Source organism: Camelus ferus, chromosome 7, assembly GCF_009834535.1.
Source record: "Camelus ferus isolate YT-003-E chromosome 7, BCGSAC_Cfer_1.0, whole genome shotgun sequence".
Classification (NCBI taxonomy): domain Eukaryota; kingdom Metazoa; phylum Chordata; class Mammalia; order Artiodactyla; family Camelidae; genus Camelus; species Camelus ferus.
In genome coordinates this window covers 12,739,304-12,764,636 of record NC_045702.1, presented here as the reverse complement: position 1 = coordinate 12,764,636, position 25,333 = coordinate 12,739,304, and the positions used below count along the sequence as shown (strand labels likewise).

The following is a 25,333-nucleotide window of genomic DNA, read 5'->3' as shown; positions in this document are numbered from 1 at the left end:
TCCTCAGAGATTCCCCATTTTTCCTATCCCAGGTGTAAAGAAAAGAATGTTACCCGTCATTCCAGGACGACAAAGATCAAACCTTTACCCTCTGCCGTTGCCCTCAGGGGATTTCAGGATGGAGAAAACTAGGAAACATTCTGTGCTTTGGATATAAGGGGCCCCTAGATAGTTAAGATGCATATCTAAGGAAAAATTTCAAATGACCCCAGATTCTTCCATTTCCCCATACATAGAAAAGCACTGAAATCATTAACTTGAGATGTCTGTTCTTTGTGATTAGCAGTAATCTTGATGCCTGTCTACTTGTTTTTCCAAGCAAAGTTCACAGACATCCTGGCTCCTCTCTGGCCTCTTCAGAGCAGTTCCTCAGAGCTATCTGAGAGGGTGTCTTCCAGGCTTTAGTCCTCAATAAAGTTCTCGGATAAAGCTTAACTCACAACTTTTACGTTGTGTGTTTTTTTTTTTTGTCAACGCAGGTCATAGGCACTTGCTTTCCCCTCTGCCTGAAATCCTCTTCTCTGGCTCTTAGCCAAGCTGACATCTCTCTTCGCGTCTCAGCAAAAATGTCTCCTCTGAACTGATGTATCTCTCCCTGACCAGCCTGCATAAAGTGGCAGGAACTACCTGCTTCCCCAGCTACCCTCTGCTTTGCCATTCAGTTTGTTTCTTGTATTAGGTTACTACAGCCCGAATTAGTGTGCATTTACTTGTTGATTTCTTTCCCCGTCACAAGCATGTAAACTCCATGTGGAGGAAATTTTGTCTGTCTTGTTCACCACTGTCATTGCCTGGAGGGTACCTGGTACACAGGAGTTGTTCAATACACACTTCACATGTGAATGAATGAATGAATGATTGTGGCTGGTGAACGTCCTGATCTTCAAGGGAGCGAGCTACACAGCCAGTCATAGTTCTTAAAAGTTTGAATCTGTGCAATTTTTTTAATAGCCCGCAGCTCTGTCTCCCTGCTGCTGTTATTTATCGACGTTGCTATAATCAGAGGGACCTATCCATCCCCCGGAGCTAGTGCTCCCATTTCTTTCCGGTATGCAGCCGCCATCACCCAAGGTGGTTGACAGTGGAAAGTTCCCAGAGGATAAATTTGGGATAAAAGGTGAAGGAAGGGGTATCCAAGAAAGAGTAAATAATAATTGAATGAATGAATGGACTACAGAACATCCAGACCAAGAGAAAGAGAAACCAACAGGATTAAAGGAAATTTTTTCAATCTGAAAGAAGTCAGGAAGGCAGGACAAAAATAAAATAAGATTAGATAATAGAAACTTGAAAAGACGTATCCTTGTTAACAATAATTTGACTATCTTAGATTTACCTATTAAAAGTCACAGAAAGCTGTTATCCTTATATGGACAGGAATGCTGTCTTATTCACAATTTATTTTTACACAGAATGACCCTTTACAAGCACCTTTGATTTTTCTGGAACTGTGCTCATGCTGGTAAAACAAGTAATCTTTACAACAATCCTCTGGTATCCCTTGAGGATTACGTATAATAAATATTTATTAAATGAGTATGATAAATTCAGGACATGATCAAAGTCTATCCAATTGGATAAAAAAGCTAAATTTATGTAACATGTTTTTAAGAAACAAATAAGGATGAGTTACAATAACAAAAAGGCAACACCTCCCACTAGATTAATGAAGAAAATGACAAGGAAGTCATAAATACTTGTCCCCCGGAATAAATATACCAAAATAGCCACAGATACAGGGGAATGTTTTTGAATTTTACATAATTCCATACAAATAAATTTTGAAATGTGAAATAAGTAAGCCAGAAAGAGGGAGAGAAATATCATATGATATCACTTATATGTAGAATCTAAAAAAAGACACAAATGAACTTATTTACAAGACAGAAACAGACTCACATTCATAGAAAACAAACTTATGGTTACCCGGGGAGAAAAGGGGTGTGGAGACATAAATTGGGAGTTTGAGATTTGCAGATACTAACTACTATATATAAAATAGATAAACAACAAGTTTCTACTGTATAGCACAGGGAACTATAATCAATATTTTGTAGTAACCTAAAATGAAAAAGAATATGAAAAAGAATACATGTATGTATATGTATGACTATAACATTATGCTGTACACCAGAAATTGACACACCATTGTAAAATGACTATACTTCAATTTAAAATCAAATAAAATGTGCCATATTTGTATGCAGAAGCTGCTAAAATGTACTAAAAAAAAAAAAAGGCAGAAAACCTAAACCTATAAATACAATGGAAAAGATAATAACAAAGAACAGTATCTCCCTCCTTCCCACTCCCTAAAAAATGACAGGTCAAAGTGGGTTTATAGGTCAACTGTCTTCACACCTTTAACAAACGAACAATTCCTCTATGTTTTAACTTTACCAGAGCCAGAGAAGGAATAAAATCTTCAGTCTCTATTAGCAAAACTCCACAAAGATAGTTCACTAAAAGAAAACTGTAAGTTCTGTGACAGCATGGATGGACCCTGCGGCATTCTGCTAAGTGAGCTAAGTCAGAGAAAGACAAGTACGGTATGATCTCACTTACATGTGGAATCTAAAAAAAACCCAAACTCGTAGAAAAGAAGATCGGATTTGTGGTTGCTAGTGGCAGAAGGCGGTGGGTGGGGAAACCGGTAAAGGTGGTTGCAAGATACAAACTTTCAGTTATAAGAAAAATAAATCCTGGGGATGTAAGGTACAATATTGTAACTGTAGCTAACATTGTTTTTGGTATATTTGAAAGCTGCTAAGAGAGTAGATCCTAAACGTTCTCATCACAAGGAGAAATTTTTTTGGTGGGTAACTAGAGAGGTGATGGATGTTAACTAAACTTATCACAGTACTCATTTCACGACACATTCGTATGTCCAGTCATTATGTTGTACACCTTAAACTTCGTGTTGGATGTCAGTTATACCTCAATAAGACTAGAAGAAAGAAAGAATTACAAACCAATACCCTAGTGCATATTGCTGTAAAAATCTTAGTGATATTAAAATAAAGAATCTAACACCTCTTTTTAGAAAGTGTGCCTTATGATCAAAAGAAATCTCTTTCTTAGATTTTTCCTGTCCCAGGTGTAAAGAAAAGAATGTTACCCGTCATTCCAGGATGACAAAGATCAAGCCTTTAGCCTCTGCCGCTTAAAGGAGAAAAAACAGTATGATCTAGTGGTTACTAGTAGGGGGGCCAGGAAGGCTGACAGGGCACTGGGACGAGGCCCCCAGAGCTCTGAGAGGACCCTGCAGTATTAACTAGGGAAAAAGCAAAATTCTCTCTCAGGCTTGCGGCAGCCTGAAGAAATGGGAACAACTCCAGTCTGGGAGCAGCAAGATAATGCCATGCTCAGGTGCTGATGGCCTATGGCTTTTGATATATTCCATAAAAACCCTGCCACCCTGATAGTGTTAACACAGGAGGTGAGGGAGGATGATCAGAGTCAGAGGGTAAGTCGGTAGCTATAGTAGGACTGCTGGAGAAGACCCGGATGGGGGAAATGGAGCAGGCAGAGAAATCGAATGTTGCTCAGACTGCCCCCTCTACCCACCCCCGTAACACTTAGTAATGATCAAACATTTCTTTTGCTGAGTATCTGCATTCAATTAAGGAAAGTCTCATTTTAACCAAATTAAAATAAATAGAGCACTTAGCACAAAGACCACCCTTTTGAAGATGCCAATCCCCTTGCCCCCTTTACAAATCATTATTGCCTTGTAATAAGGTAGATCTACAGATGTCTGGGTGTTAGAGCTTTCTGTAATAGTCGCTGGTCTTGTGGTATAAGAATTCCTTCCTGCTCCTGTCCGCATCTCTTTTTGCCAGCCTTCAGATGATCTGATTTCACCATAAACTCCCATTGAATCTGATTCTGCTGTTTTGACTTCAAAGAATAAGTTGCTTAATCAAAGTTGTGAACAATCTACAAGGCCACACAGCAAACATGCACCTTCATTCTTACAGTTCCACCACCCCGGCCCTTCTTTTTTTTTTTTTTTTTTGAAGTATAGTCAATTTGCAATGTTGTGTTAGACTTTGGTGTACAGCATAGTGATTCAGTATACATATATATTCTTTTTCATTTTCTTTTTCACTATAGGTTACTATAAAATATTGACTCTAGTTCCCTGTGCTGTACAGTAGAACCTTGTTGTTTATCTATTTTATATATAGCAGTTAGTGTCTGTAAATCCCAAACTCCCAGTTTATCCCTCCCACACCTTTCCTCCCTGGTAACCAAAAGTTTGTTTTCTATGTCTGTGAGTCTGTTGCTGTTTTGTAAATAAGTTCATTTGTGTCACTTATTTTTTTTTAGATTCCACATATAAGTGATATCATATGGTATTTGTTTTTGTCTGACTTACTTCACTTAGTATGATAATCTCTGGGTCCATCCACATTGCTGCAAATGGCATTATTCATTCTTTTTATGGCTGAGTAGTATTCCATTGTATATGTACACCACATCTTCTTTATCCACGCATCTGTGATGGACATTTAGGTTGCTTCCATGTATTGGCTATTGTGCCCTGGCCCTTCTCCTTCCCGCCTTCCACTTCCTGTCCTTTTCTGCTCACCCAGTGAAGGATGAGACAGGCCTACAAGGGATGAAGGACTACCATGTCTGCCACTCTCATCAATTCACTTTTGCTTGACAAACATTTGTTAAACCACTAAGTGCTGCCACATGCCAGCCACTGTGCTCCATGCTGGGCTGAAGACCCACATGGCCCTCTAGAAAGTTGTGGTTCCCAGCATGGGTAGGGGAGGTGGCCGGAGAGCTGGGGGCCCATCCCCCAGCACAGACCACAGGCTTTGGCACCTCAAGGGCTGGAGGCCATGAAGAGCAGAGCAGTGATGTCAGGACAGAATTCTCACAGAACAGACCAGCCTGGACAGGCCAGGGAGGCCAGGGCAGGAGGCCAGGGCCGCCCACCTCGGGGAGAGTAGGAGCAGGTCCACACTCCAGGCTGGTGAAGCCTTGAAGTTTAGGCCACGTGATTTAGTGCAGTCTAAGTGAAAACATGGCTTTAACTAAGCTGTCATTTTGTTAAGAATCTCCAAAGCAGATATTCTTTACAAATGGTGCAGGGACAATCTTCAAGTCAGAAGAAAATAAGTGAAAAGGTTATATGTAGGAAAGATTAGACGGCTCCACGGGACAGGGGTCAGCTGTAGGGCTGCCATAGTGCTTGTCTTGAGGGCAGGAGGGGGACCCGGGCAGGAGGGGGACCCAGTCCCGAGGACAGGCTTGATAGGGCTTCCCTGCAGATGTCTCACCCGCCAGGGCCAGAGAGGGCCACATGCACTTTTTTTTTGGTTCTTTTTTTCTCCCTCTCACAGATTTGCCCTTACCTCATTCCTCGATTTTGTTCAGTTTCAGGCTCACTGGACATATCAAGGCTAATTTAGAGCCCAAGAGTCAGGAATCACCCCTCCCTTGCAACATTCTGCTCAGAAACAAAGCACAAACACGAGCCTTGTCCCCTGCCACGACACACGAGCCCATTGGAAGGAAATTCCTCGGCTGCCCCATTCTGTCATGACAGTAACTGAAATGCTGTGATGAACCAAAGCAGAGCATGCTTGAGGATAGGGTTCATGAGGAACTCATCTAAAGAGCCAGTTAGCTTTGCCCTCTCTCCTGTGAGAAGAGGAGGAAGGTGGTTCTATTTTGCGATAAACTCACGTGGATCTGCTACAATTCTGGTTCAGCTCCCTCTCTGCTTTTCCCTGAAGGGCAAGAACATGTGCAGCAGGCACTTAGTCAGCTCCACTGGTGGACTGGCCCAGCCTCCAGCACCACAGTCTTCTCCCCTTCTGCTGTCCCCAGTCACTCCGATGAGAAAGTGTGTGGAACGGTCACGCTCTATCTCCCTACCTCCTTCCTCATACTCAAACATAGTTCCAGCCTTACTGACTCTTTCTTTAAAATGCTTCCTGTTTCAGTCCATACTGTTCTGTATGGACTGAACTAAAGCTTTAGTTCAGAGCCTTATAAAATCACCCAAGCCCATTGCCACGGCCTTTTGCTTCCCGTGGGCTCTCTCCTCCTCCTACCCACTGCCATTGGTTTCTTAGACGGCTGCCAAAAGTGTGGTCCAAGGAATAGATGTTATGTCGGGGAAAAAAGGGATGTATTCAAACAAGTTTGGAAAAATTCTGGGTTAAACAAAATGTAAACAGGTCACTTTTCCTGCAGGACTTATCAGAGCCTTTAATACATTAATCATGTGCATTGTGAACCTTGAAATAGAGAGATAAGATGTGGTTTTTCTAGACTTCTTTTACCTTGAAATACCATCCTCCCCCTCCCACTTGCTTTTGTTAGTAGATTATCCTTGATATGAATAAACTGCAGAGCACACAATAAGAAACAATAGTCCCAGGGAGCTCTGATTACCTCCCTAAGAATTTTGCACTATATGGAAATAGAAAGTACTCTTTGATTATTTTATATTCATTAAAAATGTATACCGTATTTCATACCTACAAAAGAATAAACCTAATATATGGATAAACTATAGAGAATATTATAAAGGACACATGTGGCCCCCAGCATACAGCCACTGAACTAAACATGGGCACAGGAAATCTTTTCTGTAAAAAGTCAAAACTTGTCAAATGAGCAAATTAGCTGGGCTCTCTTTCTTGTGAGAAGAAGAGAATGAAGGGTTGCAGACCGTGTGGTATCCAAATATTCACTCTGCTGTGTAGCATGAAGGCAGCTGTGAGCAGTGTGTAAATGAATCCGTGTGTTCCAATAATGTGTTATTTACAGAACAGGTAACAGGCTAAATTTGGTCCGTGGGCTGTAGTTTGCCAGCAGCAGGCTCTGGACCAGTTCCATTGGAGCGCCTGTGTACGCCTGCCCTTTGGCATATTTTGCTCGTGCCAAAAGTTAATCCTATTAATAGACATTTGGTTTGTTTATACTTAAAAAAAATTTTTTTTGCTATTTCAAAAATGCTACTGTGAAAAAATGTGACAGTCCTCCTAATATACTTAAGTACATTTCTTTAGGTCAATGACTTCCGATTTTTTGCACATTTTCAAAAGGGATTTGGAAAAAAATTTGAAACTCCTCACACTCTTTACATTGAAATCTAATATTTTTGTCCAAAGAAATGTTGCAAACTATAATTTTTGAAAGAGTTGCAAAGGACGTAATCCCAGTAGATGATCAATACTGACATTTTAGAATAAAAACATCACTCCTAAATGTAAGATTTTCTTTAGCATTTAGAAAAATTTACATTTTGCCTTTTGGTGCTTTAACTTGTAATTCCAGGCTTCCCCCTCATAGAATTTTATCCTAATGTAGTGCCTTTTTATGCTCGAAGTATTTTTCTTGTTCACTAGATCATATTTCTCTCCAATGAAAATATACAGAGATTTAAAATTTTAATGTTTTATCTCCTGTGACCATAAGGTTTGAAAGGTTAGGAAACTTTTCTTCTGAATCCAGTTATCATTAGCATTAATATTAATACAAAAATGATTTTTTTTTAAAAAAGCACAAATAAACTTTTGATAAATTACTAAACATCTATAAATTTTCACTGGAAATGAATCTCTAAAATGGAGATATTTTTAAAAGCAGTTTATATAGCCAGGTGTGCTGTGAGAGTTAACTGTATAGTCCTGAACTACATAAAATAGCCTGGACCACATAAAATAATAAATGTGGCCATGTGGCACGTGGCTACGTGGCACAGGCATGAAACATAATGACTTAATAGCTTTGCTTTATAACCTTGAGTCTGAGGACTTTCAAGACGTTGTGTACTGGCAACAACGAAATGGATGATTTGCACCTCAGTGCAAACTCGCAGAGGGCTCTCCCTTCACTGCAGGTTCTGTCAACAAGAAAACGCTGATGTAGCCAGTGAGGTAGAAGAAACACTGGCGGAAGCCCCACTTGGAGCCCCTCGTTCCAAGGGATTCTGTACAGAAGTTGGAGGTTCCTGATTTAAGAGACAAAGTGTACCCTGGTACAGCCCTTACAGGGGGAGGAAACCTGGAGCTCAGCAGGAGTGTCTCCGGACCCTTCGCTGTGAGGCAGCCTTGGGCTGTGCTGTGTGTTCTTACTTCAGTGCTAGTTTATATTGTGTCGTGTTCCGACAATAACCTGCAGACTTGTGCATTGCCATTTTGGATCCTGTGAGCATTTGAACCCCATCTGGCTGTGGAGACCCGAGGTCTTTTACAAACATGAGGGTAAATTAGCCTGGGAGTGGACAGGACACTCTTTCAGGTCCCTTAGATGCCAGGGCACACCACACATTCCTGCCTGAGCCTCGCAATGAGCTGTCTGGGGAGACAGAATTCATCTAGAGAGACACAGGGGGGATGTTAATTAATTGTGGCAGGGACCATTAATTGTGATAATGAAGGTTTAAGAAAGGTATTGGAATATAATGGTAGATGGTTGTCCACTGCCTGTCTTATCTTCTAGAACATTGCGTGTAAAAATAGCCATTTGTGGGTAAGAAATCCATGCAGAGTTAGAGCTACAATTAGCGTACTCGGATTGCTGACAAAGGAAGATAATTAGTTACAACTTGATGGCCTACATTCCTTAGGATGGAAAGACTAAATTTCAACACGGATGGCTATGAGAAGCACTACAGTAACACAAACCAAAATTCACTTAGGGGTCAGTGCTACTCATACAAGGAACTCAGCATTTTGGGGTCTCCGCTTTATTTCCTAAATGGACTAAAGCAGTGGTACTCACCAGCAACAACATGTGTGGAGGATCAGACAGCATTTGGCCCACTCAAAATAAGAGACCTTAAAAGAATTAGGAGCTGGTCTAGGGGAAATGGGCTGAGCTGAATCAATTTTTCATCAGGAAAGACATATTGCAGGAGAAGACCTTATAACATAAGTAGGACACCTGGAAGGCATCCTAGTCCAAGGAGAAGGGGCAGACATAGCTGGAACGATAACTCAGCATCGATAAAATGGGCCCTGCAATTAGGGCAGATATTAGGATGACATGCCCAAACCCAGCAACCGGAATGAGCAAGCAGGCCCACACAAGCCAAGTTGTTTGATGTCTTTACGTGAATATAGTCAGAGGTATCCCAGGCACAGTGGCCAGGGGTGCTCACAGCAGAAGCCCAAGTTAATACTTGTGGGGAACTTACAGGCCCCCCAGTCTATGAAAATCTGTAACTGGGGAATGCACCCTGTTGGGATGTCTTTCCCAGCGTCAGGACCACCACTGAGCACTAACCTTTCTTTTCCTCGTGCTGCAACTCATGTTAATTGGACATTTTATTTATTTTTTTAATTTATTTATGAATACTATTGCGCACGATTTTTTGCAACTTTTTAGCTGAACAATATCTTGGACATCTGAACATAATAGTACATGTAATATATCAAGATGAATACTGGAAAAGTAGTTGTAAAAAAATTTTGCATCTACATTCATGTATAAGATTAGCCAATAGTTTTCTTGCCCTATGATACATTTTTTTTTTACAGAATGTCATTTATGAAATTTAAAAACCCAAGCATACAGAACCCATTTTACAAGGTTGCAAATACACCAGAGTGCTGGCCCATGACAAGGGCTGGGGAAGGGACAGGGTGCAGGCAGCAGGGTTGAAGGGCAAAGGGAAAAAAGTGGAAGTGAGAACAAATGACACACTGAGGGGCCTTGAATGGGCTGGTGGGTGTATGCAGGGCACTGAATAATAGTTATTCAATACAGGGTTTGCTAGTCTGATGAAACAACTGGGTGGCTTCTCTCCATCTTTCTTTTTTCTTCCCTATGTTTTGGAACCATTTTTATGACATGAAAATGATCTGTTCCTTTAAAGTTTGTAAAATGCAACCTTAACATTGTCTAGACCTGTGCCCTTTTTGTAGGTAATTATAGGTAATTGTTTTTTTGCTCTTTTTTTTTTTTGTAGGTAATTGTTTTATTACTCTTTCAAGTGGACACATTTTAAACACGACTAGAGTGCCTCCCATAGACCCCTGTTGTGGACTTTTCTCATCGGAAATCAATATTTATTTAAGCCATAAAACCAGAGGAATTTGGCTGGGTACTCAAGACTTCTTATTTCTCTACTCAGACATTTTGAGTCCTGGAATAACAGAGACTTGGCCTCAAGTTTATACTCTGCTGAGAAATAATATATAGGATATGGTAGGAAAATAATACCGAAATCCCCCCAAAGATATTCATGTCCTAATCCCTGGAACCTGTGGACTATGTTAGGTTACTTGGCACAGGAGAATTAAGATTGCAGAGGAAATTGTTTGCTAATACGTTGACTTTGAGATGGGGAGAGGATCGTGGATTATTCAAGTGGGCCCATGTGATGACACTGGAAGGGGTTAGGAAGAGAGGTGAGGAGAGAGGGAATCAGAGAGGCAGCATGAGAAGGACTCAGCGATCATGGCTGGCTTTGAGCATGGAGGAAGGGGCCACAGCCCAGGATGTGGGCAGCCTCCAGAGGCTGGAAAAAGCAAGGAAGCGAAATGTCCCCTAGAACCTCTACACAAGGAAGCAGGCCTGCCAACACCTTGACCTTAGCCCGGTGAGAATCACGTCAGACTTCTGACCTTTAGCAGTGTAAAACACCAAATTGGCGTTGTTTTAAGCCATTCAGTTTGTAGCCGTTTATTACAGCAGCAGTAGGAAAGTAATTCGTACCGTGTACACAGAGGTGGATTTTTGTTGAGAGGGAAAAAGTTAGTTATACTGTAGTTGTGTCTGATTCACGTTGTAACCATCTGCCCAGAGTACTACTTGCTGTAATTTAGAAAGCATGGATAAAAGTAATGTTGTTGAAGCTAGTGAAACTCATGATAGTACTGATGTTGATAATCACATTTATTAGGAAATAGAATTAAAGCCCCTCCAGGACATTATTTTTATGGAAAAGAGTTGGTCTGAAGATGGAGATTTAATTAATGATCGATTATGGTTCTTAACTACACAACAGATCTATAGCATAAACTGTATGCACGTAGAGATCAGGGAAGCAAAAGATTTGTAAAGTTACTACAAAAACATGAGAGAGTTTGTGCTGGAAACACTGAGTGCTTCAGCTCTTTGTTTAAATCTAAAACAGCCTCTCCCTGGCTATTGAAAATGTTTGGAATCTGCATGTACAGTTTGATGTCTGTCTGATTAGGCAATGTTACAAGGCGAGTAAGTACTGTCAAACTAAGAGTGTTTTCTTTCATCGTAAAAAGGCTTTGACTACAGATCGGGGGTGGACTGCACCCCTGCAGGCCTGGAACTAGCTGAAACTGTCTTACGAAATAAGAAATGTCATTCCCTGGTGATAGCCATGCTTTGCCCCTGGTATTGGTGAGGGCCCCCCCACCAGAGGAGTCCAGCCCTGGGGCTGGTTACGTAACAAGAATGTCCTACATGACCAGCAGGGTGTAAGAGGCCCCAGCTTAGACCACTTTTGGGCTCCATGAGGATCTGGGAACTGATTCCCTTAAACTCTCCTTGTTTTCTCATCCTCTAGAAAGTCCTCATTAGGACCACAGTCATGTCTCCTTTTCTAACTGGAGGGAAGCTTCTCGTGGGTGCAAGACGGCAGAGGCAGGAGGTGGTGGACTTGACAGCAGAGGAATGAGCTGGTGCTTGTCCATTTTCTCTGCGTATCAGTGTCTCTAAACATGCATTGAGATCATCAGCTAAATTTGAAGGGAAACGTGTTGGCGACTTTAGGAGAAAGGAGAAGGCATAAAACAGTTCTGAAGGAGGGTAAGCAGTAAAAGACAGAGAGCAGAATTGGCCTCTTGGATTTTTCCCCACCAATCAATTTTCTTTTTTTCTCTTTTCTCTTTGGCTGCTAGAAGCCATGTTGTCTTTTGATTTTCTTTCTGGCCCTTTTCCCCACCATCAGTTAATACGCCACCTAGTGTGGCCTGCTAGTGAGTCTCTCTGTTAACTGGGTTACTGCACAAACCGTAAGCTGAAGTTGCCTCCATTGTAAGATGAGAGTTGGAAGGATATTATTTGTGTTATTCACAAGAAGAGGGGTTTCTCATCCCTTCCATCCCTGTCTTCCACAGTAATCTTTAAAGGAAAGTCCTGGAGCTTAAATTCCCAATTCTAGGGTTTTTCAGGGGTCATTACAAGCATTGTCCTTGACAAAGGAAGCCTGGAGACAGCCACAGCTGGGTTATTCCCAGAGCTGTTGTATTAAAAATAATTCGTAGAGGCTGCCCCACTGCCCTCTCTCCCCTCCTTCTGACCAAACTGACTCATTGGGCAGGAGGGGTTGGTGATGCTCTGAAGAGTCACCCATCCTAGTCTCGAGGGAGACTGTCTAGCTCCCACACAGAGCCATGACCTGGGACTCAGGACCTGGGATCCCAGGACTCAGGTTCTAGGACCAGCTTTTCCACTGTCAGTGTGCCCTGTCACTTAGCCTTTCTGAGCCCTCAGTTTCTTCATGTGAAAAATAATTAACACTGTGGTGGTTCTCAGCAGAGAGAAGGGACTGCTTACCAGAGTAGCTTGGAATGCCTTTACAGGACACATATTCCTTCTTGTCTCTTGTGACCAAAACTCCAGTCATTCTGACACACCCACCACCCAGTACTAAATGAGCACGAAGGGCACCTGACAGATCTAACACGTAGTCTGGAGAACCAGATCTGCAATCATAATCTGTATTAAAGCTTGAAAAATATGGATATCAAGGTGCTTGTTATAGTATGAGCCTGTGAGTTTGGAGGAATTAATCTAATGTCTTTCCAGACCCCAAAAAGCTCCATCCAGTGGGATGTGTGTGCCAAGCTATGACCAGCAGGGGGCAGCACATACCTACATACCTAGCTCTCCAGACAAATCTAACAGAAAACTGGCCGTCAGGCATTGTATCTGGGAAAGACGAGCAACTTTAACAAAGTCTCCTTGGGCATATAAATGAAAAGCCATTTGGAACACAATCTGGAACTCAAACCCAAGTACAGAAGCGGGAAAATTTTGTCTTTGAATCCTCACCACCTCCTATTTTTTTCTTTACCAGTTTTTGCTTTTTAAAGTATGGTTGGGGGACTGACAGCATGGGCCTGAACTGAGAGTTTGTCAGAAATGCAGAATTTCAGGCCCCACCCCAGATCCACTGAGTCAGAATCTGCATTTTCACAAGATTCCCAGGTGATTCGTGTTCACACTAAATTTTGAAAACCATTAAGGTAACCACCTCTTGTCTACAGACACATGCCACCCAGAAACCCACCCTGTTCCTGGTCCCCAGCCTCCCTCCCACCCCTACCTGCTCCCCCTGCAACACCACAGGGGTTTCCTGCTGGTTTCAGGCTGGAGGAGGGCAGGTAGCATAGCCTGGAGTGCGCAGCTGTGAGATTTGCTCTTCAGGACCTGAGAGACATTCCACCCATCCTGCTGCCTTTGACTCTGGGTAATTGCCCAGCGGGGGAACACGAGGCCAGATGCCCCAAAGAGACTGAAAACTATTAACATCCACAGCCCACAGCCCAGAGCTGGTTTGCATAAATATAGAAATATATGAATCTCGAGTGCAAAACAATTGCTTTAGGTATTAGCATTCGGTACTTAATTCCTTGAAACAGTGAAAAGAAACAAGCCAGCACCTTTCTATTTCTTCTGTCGCCACAGGGAGCGTGTTCACACCTCAGGCTTCTCCCTGGGTACTCAACGCCTCACTGAGGAAGGAGCTTTGTCCAGAAGATTCCTCACCCTGTCCAGAGCCTACGTGCTGGCTGGGAAGCTGCTGTTTGCTTGCCATGGAGGAGAAAGCAAACAGGAAGCACATTTCTCTTGAGGGGTGAGTGCTTGTCAGGAGCTGCTTTGGGGGAGATTCGTCTTTCTGCAGGAGAAGGGGGTTCTGAGTATTTTGGGGACAGAGGGCTTCCCCAGGACCCTCAGAGGGGCACCTGGAGATGGGTACCTGGCACCAGGGCCATGCAGGAGGCCCTCCTGGGGGGCGTTTACCTGCACCCAGGCTGGAGGCTGAGGCTTTTGTTGCCAGAATGCAAGATGCCTTTCTGATAGAAACCTCACGACACCCTTGCGGTGCCTGACAGCCAACTCCTGCGGGAAGACCAGCCTGGCCTAGGGAGACACTGTCCCCAAAGAGATGGCCAAGCTTTGTTCACTGGGGATTGTTCGAGATGTAGGATAAAGGTTCAAAACTTAGCCAAAGCCAGCTCCGAGTGATAAGGGCACAGGGAAAAGGAGGTGATAGCCTGCATCCTCCCCAGTGGCCAGCCCTCCACAGCCCCTCGAGACTGCTCCCCAGGTCAGGGTAGGCCCCATCGGAGAGGCCCAAGTATAGTTTCTTAGTACCCAGAAGCTGACAGAGGTAAACAGAAAAAAACAGAGTTGAGAAATCAAAACAGTCCCGTGTTTATGGCAGAATAAAGAAACAGCTCATTCCTGTTCCCTCGGGAGAGTCAGCAAATAACCAATGCAGGGTCTCTGTAATTCCAGCATCTCTCTTTAGCAGATTATCACATAAATGGTATGAGCAAAACAAGGTTAGGCTTAGAGTAGAAATCGCTTTATCCTTATAGTAACACCATGAAAACTGTGTCGGTGCAACTAAGCCAGGCTCTTGGGCATCATTACAGGTATTTATAGATGCTGTATGCAGTGGGCTCCTGAGGAAGCATGATCTGCACATCTGGGGACCCAGGTAAGTGCGGGGCCCTCAGGAGCCTCTGTGTGGGGTTATGACCTATCGGCCGGATGAAGCCATAAGGGGACATTTGGAACCAACCATCAGTCCATAAATAAGACTTCTGACTTGGATATGGAAATGTTATGGAAACGACAGGCCAGCCAAGAAACAAGGGTGGGAGGGTTGGAGTACTCAGATTTATTTCGCCGGTGGGCTCAGAGGGGCTTCTGCTCCGAAGCTCTGATCACCTCCAAAATGTATGTATGAGGTTTTATAGGGTTAATTACAAGCTTGGGGTATTTGGCCAATAGGCATGGAACAGCTTTAGCAGCATCATTATCACAAAAGCAGAGACAGGGAGGCAGCAAACCAACATTCCAAGGCCAGAAATGTCTCTCTGAAAATCCAGCTGGCTAGCAAAAACAAACATGAGCAGGGAATCAGCAAACCGACACTTATTAACTTAGATTTATGAGTTAGCCCAGCAGAACTCAGATCAGTAATCTGACACTTGTTAAACTTAGATTTATGAGTAGGCCCAACCCGGCTTTTCCTTCTCAATAAGAGAAGGAAAGGCCACTCCTCATCTTTTGGGGCAGTGTGTGGGGTGGGCAGGGAACTTTCCTGGGGTAGAGATGACTTGAGGTGTCAAAGCTTAGGCACACTGACTTGATCACATATCGAAAGCATATGTGACTGGGGCGGGAGAAATGAACTCCTGGGCGTCCTCCACCCAGACCAAAACTCACCCCAAGTTGTAGGAGAGAAGTCGTTGTATGACACTGAGGGATGAGCTAAAGAGAAATCATTTTAACAGACTAAGAGGGAAAGTCCAACAAGAAGAGGTTTAACAATGGCAGCAAGAGGACCTTGGTGAGCATGGCCAGGGAGTGACCTGGTCAGCATGGTGGTGGCGACTTTGGCAGGAAGCACACTGGAGGGAAAATCAGGCCCACAACTGCCAAAGTCCTAGCAGCGGAGCCCCAGCGACACTGTGCGGACAAGAGCACCCCACACAGAAGCTGCAGGCAGGATGGGTGTCAGAAAATCAGCAGAGCCTGGGCCTGACCTAGAGGTCCCAGCAAAACGGAGAGAACACAGAAAATCCTGGAGACATTGCGAGAGACGCCAGGGTGCTTGTCATAGATGGCATCTCAATTTGATGTTGTCCCCAGCAAGCAAGAAGCCATAGAAACAGTAGCCACTATTATTATAGACATGACTGTTGCAATGCTTAACCGCCGTGGGATGTTAAGGTGTGTAAATTTAGCTGCCCACATCTCTCCAGGCTCAGTTTGATCATCTGTAGATCAATGAGTTTGACCAGAAAATATCTAAGTTTCCTTCCAACTCTAATGAACGATGATGCTTAGAATTTGGAAAGAAAGGGGGAAATTTATCGAAACCGAGTAAAACTGGATACAATGAAAAAAAAAGTGACAAGAAGCAGAAAAGAAGAGATAAGCTTAAAATTCTTGAATAAATACATTAAGGCCAATTGTCAGGAATAACCTTTAGTAAGGTGACCAGCCATCCCTGGGACTGCGGGGGTTCCGGATCACAGGACTTTCAGTTTTAAAATCAGGAAAGGCCCAGGTAAACTGAGACTGAATTGGCCACCATGAATGAATTAGGACCTCAGATACCCCCAAAATAATATTGCATGAAGTAAACATAGGAATGAGAACACGATAGTTCGATACACATAAATTGGGATTTGATAAATGAAGGATGTGTGTTCTTGTAAGGAAGCACACTTAATATAAAGATAACACTGTGCACTAAAGAAGGAAAAAGCACACCTGAACAACGAATCTATGACTCTTGGAGAATACTTGGGGAAAATAAAACAAGAAAGAAATCAATGTTGTATTATTTAGGGAGCATGCTTCCAAAACCCAGCCAGGCATATAATATGTGTGATGATTTACCAAGGCAAATCGAGAGCTTAAACAAATTCTGAGATTATTAGGCAAATTTTAACAATTCTGAGAGTGAGTGCCTTTTGTTTGAGTCAAAGGGAGAGGAGAGTAGGTTTTACTTCTTTTGTCTGGGGATGAGGATCAGGGTTTTTCATGGGCTAGTTTAAGAGAATGGCACTGCTCATGTCCTCACCACCCCGCCTTCCTCCCTGCCACCTCCTGTCACACGGGGCTGGTTTGAGCCCCCTTGGAGGAAGAGATTAGATGTAAAAGTGGAAGAAGCTGTTTTGGTGAGAAACCTTGTAAGACTTGGGGCTTCAACAGTGATGCTTCAGCACGCAAGTGACAAAGTACAAGATTACGTGGTCAGGGAACTCTCTCCCCACTTCAGTGTGGAGCCCAGTTTCAGGCTGGCTCCCTCAGAACTGGCAGCTTTGGGACCATCAGGAGATGGCAGGCTCCCCAAGGACATGGATATGGTCAGCAGTGCAGGGGTGAGATGCCCGCAAGGGACTCTATGAAAAATGCCATTAAGAATATATGTGTTAAATTGACACAACATTGTAAACTGACTATAACTCAATAATAATTTAAAAAAAAGAATATATGTGTGGTGGGGAGGGTATAGCTCAAGTGGTAGAGCGCATGCTTAGCATGCATGAGGTCCTGGGTTCAATCCTCAGTACCTCCTTTAAAAATAAATAAACCTCATTACCTCGCCCCTGCCAAGAACAAAAAAAGAATATATGTAGGAATATTAAGAAACATACATTGAAAGATGAGATTCATTTCATTCGTGTTCTCATAACTGTGATTTATTTATGTTACCTTTGCCTTGGTATTCCACTTTATAAATATGCTGCGATGTGATTCTCAGTCTGTTGTTGATACATATTTGAATTGTTTCTAGCCTTTTACTGTTACAACCAATGCTGCTAGGAACATCTTTGTACACCCAGGCACCAGGATACACGTATGTCTAAGACCTTTTCTCAGACAGAAATTGCTGAGGTGCAAAGGTACATATTTTCAGCTTTACTAGATAATAGCAAATCAGTATTCCAAAGTTATTGCACCAATGTGCCTTCCCCAGCTATATATGAAAAATCATGTTGCTCACGAACATTAAATACCATTGGTCTCTTTCATTTGGCCATTTTGTAATGGTATCTGGTTGTGAGTTTAATTTGTATTTTACTGATTACTAAGGAGGTTGACTATTTTTTCATATGTTTATTGGCCACTGGGATCTTCATCTGTTATCTGTAAAGAGTCTTTCCCCCCGTTTTTTTTTCTGTTTGGTTGATTTTTTCCTAATGATTTGTAGGTGTCCTTTATGTAGTCTAGATACCAGTCCTTTGCTGCTTATACGTGTATTGCAGATGTAACCGGCTGGGGGCCTGGATTTGCATGCCCTTTATGATATGTTTATATGCAGAGAGTTTCTTAATCTTAATGTGATCAAATGAATCAGCCTTTCCTTTGGTCCTTTTTGTATCTTCTCTGAGAAACTGTTTTCTATGCTGAGATCAGGAAGATGTTCTCTTTTCTTATTATACCACTGTGAGCTGAAAGAAAATGCACAACCTTAAAGCTAGGAATTAGATTATATTTTATTTGGGGACTTGCTGAGGACTTGCGCTTGGGAGGCAGCCTCTCAGATAGCTCTGAGGGACTGTTCTAATGAGGTAAGGGAGGAGCCAGGATATATATAGGAGTTTTTGCAACAAAAATTAGGTTGGAAACTCAAAGATGGAAACTCAAAAGATCACTCTTAAAGAAAACCAGACATCCCAAGTTAATGAATTTGGTGCTTTTCTGTGTATGGGGAGATGCAAGCATCTGGGCTCATTGAAATCATTCCTTTGATATGCACCTTAACTATCTAGGGATAGTGTCCTTTGTGTGTGTGTGTGTGTTTTTTTTCCATCCTGAATCTTCTCAGGGTGCAGTCAGGGGCGACTGCAGTGGCTGATGACTTGACGGCCAAGATGACCGCAACATCCTTTGTTTACTGATATGGCAGGCGACATTTTTCATCCACAGTGCCTCCTCTTGGTCATACATTCAACCCACGTATGGGAGATATTTCATGACCAATTTTGTCCTATGGCATAGGAAGGCTCATTCCTAGATCAGGCAAGAATTCTGTTGATAGGCCACTCAAAGTGCTAATTTTTTTGGATCAGGCCCTGTTGATAATCCAAAATGCCCTGGATCACCTGTCTTACTAGTCTGTTATGCTGCAGGGAATGTTTTCCCTTGTTGCTTCTTCCCATATCTAGAATTGCACTATTACAATTATTCTATGTAGTTGTAGATAAGATCAATTGACTCAAGGTATTTAGCCATCATTAATTTTGTTGGAGGCCTGGTTACACACTGGGTGATACAAGAGACAACAATTTTATAAAATTGACAGTATAGAAGTAATACGGCTAGTAACACTAATAAAGTCATAGTACAGCAGAGAGAGACATGAAGCATAAATAATTTGAAAACAAAGAGAACAAGTTAAAACAAAGATTAGTATAATTATTTGTAATCTGGTTACAGTAAACCATCAAGTCCACAAGAGAGCAAGCTGGAAAAGCAAAATTCTGGAGCAATCAGGTAGAGAGAAAAAGATAAATGTTTCATGTTTATTTACAAAAGTATACTTTATCAATTTATTATAGGTCATAGTTAGCATAAGAGGAAAAGTTTTCTGGAAAACAAAGGTTAAAACCCAGTATATATCAGGAAAAAAGGCCTAAAATTGTAAATCATATTTATCAGTTCATTCAGACCCACGTAATTAATTCCTGTTGATCCAGATTAAATCATCAGGTTTTCCATTAGTTTTGTAACTTTTTACCCAGTTTGGTGGTATGAGCTGAAATTTATCAGAACTTATATTTGTCAAAAAAAAAAAAAAGTCCTTTTAATGAATCTTCTTGAAGATCTTCATGTTATAAAAGCATCAGAGTTAAAAACTGGTTATCCATGAACGGCAAATGACAAAATGACATGGTTAAAGATCTGATTATAATGTAATTGATAAGACACTTGGATATTTCTGTGATATACAGCATTTTAAGATAAGATAATAACTAGAATTATGACTGATAACATACCAGGACATATCAGATTTTCAGGAATTCCATATAAATTTTGAAATACTTATCTTAATGACAATTACCCAAACTATATAACCTAAGGTTTATCTCCAATCACTTGACAATACTTCTCAAGTAATTTCGCATACCAAATAAGCCCTCATTAGTTTAGCATTCCTCTCTGAGATGCCTCAGGATTTCTTTGAAGCATCCCAGAGTTAGCTGGAGGTCAAAAGAACTTTAGTTAAAATGTAATATTTGGGAAGTTTGTCAAAAATATCAAAAAGGTTTCAAAACATTTGGTCGAATAGGATCATATGTCACTGGGAGAAAATACTTATTAACTTAACCAAAGTGACAAAAGATTTCAAAAGCAAATCCAGATCACTTAAAGGTAGAGAAACTCACGCAATCTGTTATCAAAAAAGCAATATTCCAAGAAAACTTTGTTCCCTTAACAGAGAAAGGATCCAAGACCAGTCCTGCACCAGCCTGCTTTTAATAAAATTCAATTACCTAGTTAATTATGTATATTACAATTTAACCCTTAAAACCCTTAATCTTTAGCAAAAACCAACAAGCAGCAAGTAATTGTGAACTGTTTGTCGTATCAGCATTTCCCGGTAGGCAAATTTAAGACTATTCCATAACCCTAGGCACGTACGTCTTCTCATAGTGTAATTTCTTTCCTCAATGTGGCACAAGACATGTATCTAATAAACCTAAACATCTTTATTTTTCCTTTTGTGCAGAGACAAAGGTGGGCAAATGTAGACATGTTTAGCAATTAATGTTCCAGTATTTTATGTTACTTAAAATGACCTGGATATTCAGTGAATTCCCACGATTTAATTTAACTTAGCAAAACTCAAAAAATCTGGAGAAACTATTTTAGATAGACATACCCAAAACATAATTATTCCTAAAGAGTTCACCTGAAAACTCTTTTCTCATTTACCTTTATTTTATAACTTATGAAAATATTACCATACCACATTAGTTTTTTTTCTTGCTGACAAAAACTCTGTAACAGAAATAACATGAACTTACTGACCTTCAGTAAATCTAGGTACAATAAAAGTAAGACAGCTCTATATGGATTAAACCAGCAAGTTTAAGCTAGATTTAGATATTAATTTAATACTGACTATTTCCTAGATCATGTGAACCTGAAAATAATTCTGGCCAGTTTATTTTATATTTAGAAATAATTTGTAGGCACCTACTTTTAAGTCAATTAAATAAAGCTCTTTAATAAGTTTGGTTTTGATAATACTTCCTGGAGGTAGAGACGTCTGATATCCACGTGTACACAGACATACAAACAGACAAAGCTAGAGATCTCGTACTTTGAGTTTAAAAACTTAGTTATGAATCAGGTATTATAATGTAAAGTTACTAGTGTATAAATAACACTTGGAATAAATTAAATTTGCTTGCTCAGATAACTAAGCAGTTTTACTGTTTGTGGAAAAGACTTTTAAGATTTATATTTGTCCTTGATAAATATTTAAGAAGTCTATGAATTAGATTTTGGGTGAGGGATCCTTTCCAGCGGTTTGAGCTTAAAAAGGTCTTTTTTCCCTTTTTCTTTTTCTTTGGTTTCAAGCTTTACCTGATAGAGCCAATTAGGCTCAGTCTTAAGTCCTTGTGGGCTATATTTACATTTCTGGTTTATTGAGATTTGCAAGACAAAGACTGTTATCTTTAATTATCCAAAGGATTGGCCTGTCATCTAAATGATATTAAAAGGTTGATTTGCCCAGCTATATTATATTAATTTGCTTTTTATGTTGGTGAGACAATTTTGACCTAAACTGAAAATCAAGTTCCATGTTCTAGAATTTTAGGGTTCAACATATCATACTTTCAAAGTCTTGCATAAGGTGTTCAACAAAGGCCCTCTTTCTGAGTGCACAGAGCAAAATCTCTATTATTTTTTCATTAGCCCCTGAATATTAGCTCTCAGTTTTTCTTTATATTGTATGAGCTCAGGCAACCCTATTGGTTTCCTTTAGCATGTTTAATGAATATTACCTGAAAGGCAGATTCATAAGCCCTGTCTTATAATACTGAGCAGGGGAAGAATTCCCCAGTGAAATATGTCTATCCCACAATATAATTAGGCAAAAGTGATATAACCATCTTCTAAAAAGCTCATTTAAATATTCCAATTTTTATAAACTTTCATCTCAATTCTATCAACTTTCATACCTTTAACTTTAGTGTCCCATTAGGACCCAATCGGCAAGCCTTGGTCTTACAAGGAGTCCTAGAATTTTTCCGTACTTTTTATCCCCTGACCATTTAATCTGTTTTGTATAAAAGGCTCTGGAATCCCCAGTGAAGGGTTGAGCCAAGGGACTCAGGACCTTTTGTTAATCTTTTAACTTGATTGACTGACCTAAGCAATTGTTGGTCAGGTACCTCAATGCAATTTTTTCCAGCCTTTTACATTATATATATATATAAATTATAATTCATATATATAGAACTGGGGGAAATAGAGCAGACTTGTTTGGAGCCCTTTAATGTTGGGGACCAATAGGGGGTCCTTTTGGCCCATCCAACCTTAGATAGCATTGTATCAAACCTTTTATTTAATCCCATTAACACTCGTTTTATTTATCGCAGTTTAAAATAACCATCTAAAGATTTTTTATTCATTTGGAACAAGTCCCTTTAAAATTTCCACCGTGTTGGGAAAAAGTCTCTAGACTTCCCCTTCAGTTTTTTTCTTATTTCTCTGTTAATCGACATAATTAACATTAATTATTCTGAGAAGAAGCAGAGATCCCAAGTAAGGCTTCCCAAACCCATTTTTGTTTTTATTTTCGTTTTGGTTTGTTTTAAACTGAAGGAGTTCTTAGGTTAATCATTATATATATATATATTTTCCACATTCTAATTTGGTTTATTTTTTCATAGGTACCAATAAAACAGCTGTTTATAATGAGATCTCTCTAAAATTTTACCAATTTAGAAGTTTCTCCAATTTGAAGGATCCATCATCTGGCCACTAATGAAATATATCTTAATAGTGACTCAAACCAATAAGATGCAAGAGGCATCCCCACAAGAGGGTAAAGGATGCCACCTAAGCAAGATCCAGAAAGTTTACTCACAAAAATAGTCTGAGAAAGGAAAGGCCTTCATTGTACAGGCTGACACAACAAAGGTTAAGATGGGAAAGTACACCTGAGAATTGGCACAGTCAGACAGAAGACTGCTCAGAGTCCCAGGCTATTAGATTGGCTGCCAAATGTGCACCATACGTGCACCTTCTGGATGGCAGAGACCATGTTCTCAAAACACATACACACTCTAGACACACATACACACACAACACTAAAGAAGATCAGGTAGAACATTTACATCTCAAAGACAGAGAAAGAGAAATGCAAGCCCCCGCTAGAAGGGTTTTTGTGTCTTTAAGGTCAGAATTCTGAAAAGATGTTTTATCAAGCTGGCTTCCTCTAACTTAACTGCTGTGCAATAGAAGAGCCCCATCTTAGTCATTTTCAGGGCAAGATTTCCTTAATTCCCAATTAAGTAACTACTTGGAAGTATGAGTCTTACATGTACGGAAACCTGGCTAGGGGTATTAGTTGGAGGCAAAGATGTGAGGCCAGCCTCTCACCTAACCACTCAGCCCCGACCGCTCAGTTGTCTCCCAACTGAGCAACTCCCAGTGTCTTTCAACCAGGTCTCCCCAGTATCTTTCAACTGGAGAGCCAGATACCTGTTAGACACCACCAGATAAAACTCAGTATCATCAACCAATAATTGGGAAATCCGAAGAACCAGGAAAGACTCACCCAGATTCCTCTGGATTCTTAAAAGATGCAACAATCTGGGGTTATTGATATTCTTTCTGAGATACATCTAACTATCTAAGGCCTGTTTATCCAAAAGCACTAAGACCAAAAAGGGAATGCTTCTGGGAGTTTTATGGGGCACACAATACATCATGACATTTAAGACTGTCTGACAAATTGGCAAGCTGCCCCCTAAATCTCTAAACTCATCATTTTTTCCTGGTTTGGGAGGCCAACTGTTGGGGATACTGTAAATGATTCCTCATTGAATGGGGAATAGTGGTAGAACTTGATGGCAGTGATTCTCGAACTTTTTGGTTTCAGGACCCCTTCATAATCTTAAAAATTATTGAGGCCCCTAAAGAGCTTTAGTTTAAATATGGGCTACATTAACTAACATTTGCTATAGAAAGTAAAACTGAGAAATTTAAGAAATATTGGTGTATTAGTTCATTAAAAATAACAATAGTAAATCCATTACATATTATACAAATAGCATGTCTTTATGCAAAAGTGGCTATTTTCCATTACAAAAATTGGGTGAGAAGAGTGGCATTATTTTGCATTTTTGCAAACTCTTTAATATATGGTTTAAAAGAAGACAGCCAAATTGTCATATCTTCTGCATTCACTCTGTTGCAATACTGCATTTCACATAGGCTCAGGAAACACCACTGTATGCTTGTGAGAGAATGACTATCCAAAAGAAAAATGCTGTCTTAGTAGTATTAGGAAATAGTTTTGGCCTTGTGAACCCCGTAAAAACATCTTGCGCATTCCTTTAACCCTTTTATAGTCTAATAACATCAACCCAATTTATTGAACTAATAATACTACATGAACAAGCCAGGCTCTCTTCTTTCAGTGCAGGACTGAGAGGAGTCAACTCTGGAAGAAAGGATCGCCACATGAATTCATCAAAATCCAAATGGCTTGGTTTTGGTTTTGTTGTTTGTTTGTTTGTTTGTGTGCCATAATCAAGATGTATCAGTCTTCAACCAGAAGAAGTTCAGTACTCTTGATAGCATCTTATGATTGGCTATTATAAATTTAAATGATTAACCAGCAAAGAAACTATCTTAAAAAAATTTTACAACTGAGTCATGTCAAAGTTGACAAATTTGGGAGGAAATTTAAATTTGAAGTTGTCCAAAAAAGTAATTTTGTGAGTCGTAAATCTAAAATCAAAGTGGATTTTCAATTTACAAGTAGTTTTCTCAGTTCCACATAAGCTTTATTACAACTTATGCTGTGAACAGTTTGGGATAAATGCAAAGTTAAATTACAATTGAAAGAAGACACTCCAGCTTGCACTAAATATTTTAAACTAAATTTATACTTACATGTTTTTACAACACTAAAAATTTTCAGATCATATTTATGAGAATGCATTTGTTTATGCATAACCAAATTTATATCCTTTATAAACTTGCAAAAACACGTACTTACACATTATGTGTTAAACCTCCGGCAGATTGAGATCAAAATGTTGTGCTAATTTATAAACAACAGAAGCTTATTGCCACCTGAAACTATTAAATTGACTGGTCTAGATATTTACTTTTGTGGTACCATACTACAAAAGCCCAATAACCAAACAAAATCCATTTCTCTGCTTTTTAGTACTGCTATAATGTTTAGCTTATTCTCAAAACAAGCCTAGTTAATGGCCTAGTCCACAGCTTATTCTTAGTAATTAAATAATAATTACAATTTTGGTTAGTAAGAGGTGAAGCTGTCTAATCATTTTCCAAAAGGCTCTAACTTCCTAAACTCATTTTGCCTTTTCTCATTTGTTCCTAACAAATTCCTGTTTCTATG

At 40.4% G+C, this 25,333-nt stretch overlaps 1 long non-coding RNA gene across 1 annotated transcript in view; it reads left to right on the top strand.

Annotated features, from left to right (window-relative positions):
- The window catches only part of LOC106730842, a 51,585-nt gene extending 41,369 nt beyond the window's left edge, over positions 1 to 10,216 (top strand). Inside the window, exon 4 of the long non-coding RNA XR_001367286.2 lies at positions 9,947 to 10,216. This is a non-coding gene — a long non-coding RNA (uncharacterized LOC106730842). The remainder of the gene's footprint in view (positions 1 to 9,946) is intronic.
- Positions 10,217 to 25,333: the final 15,117 nt, after the last annotated feature.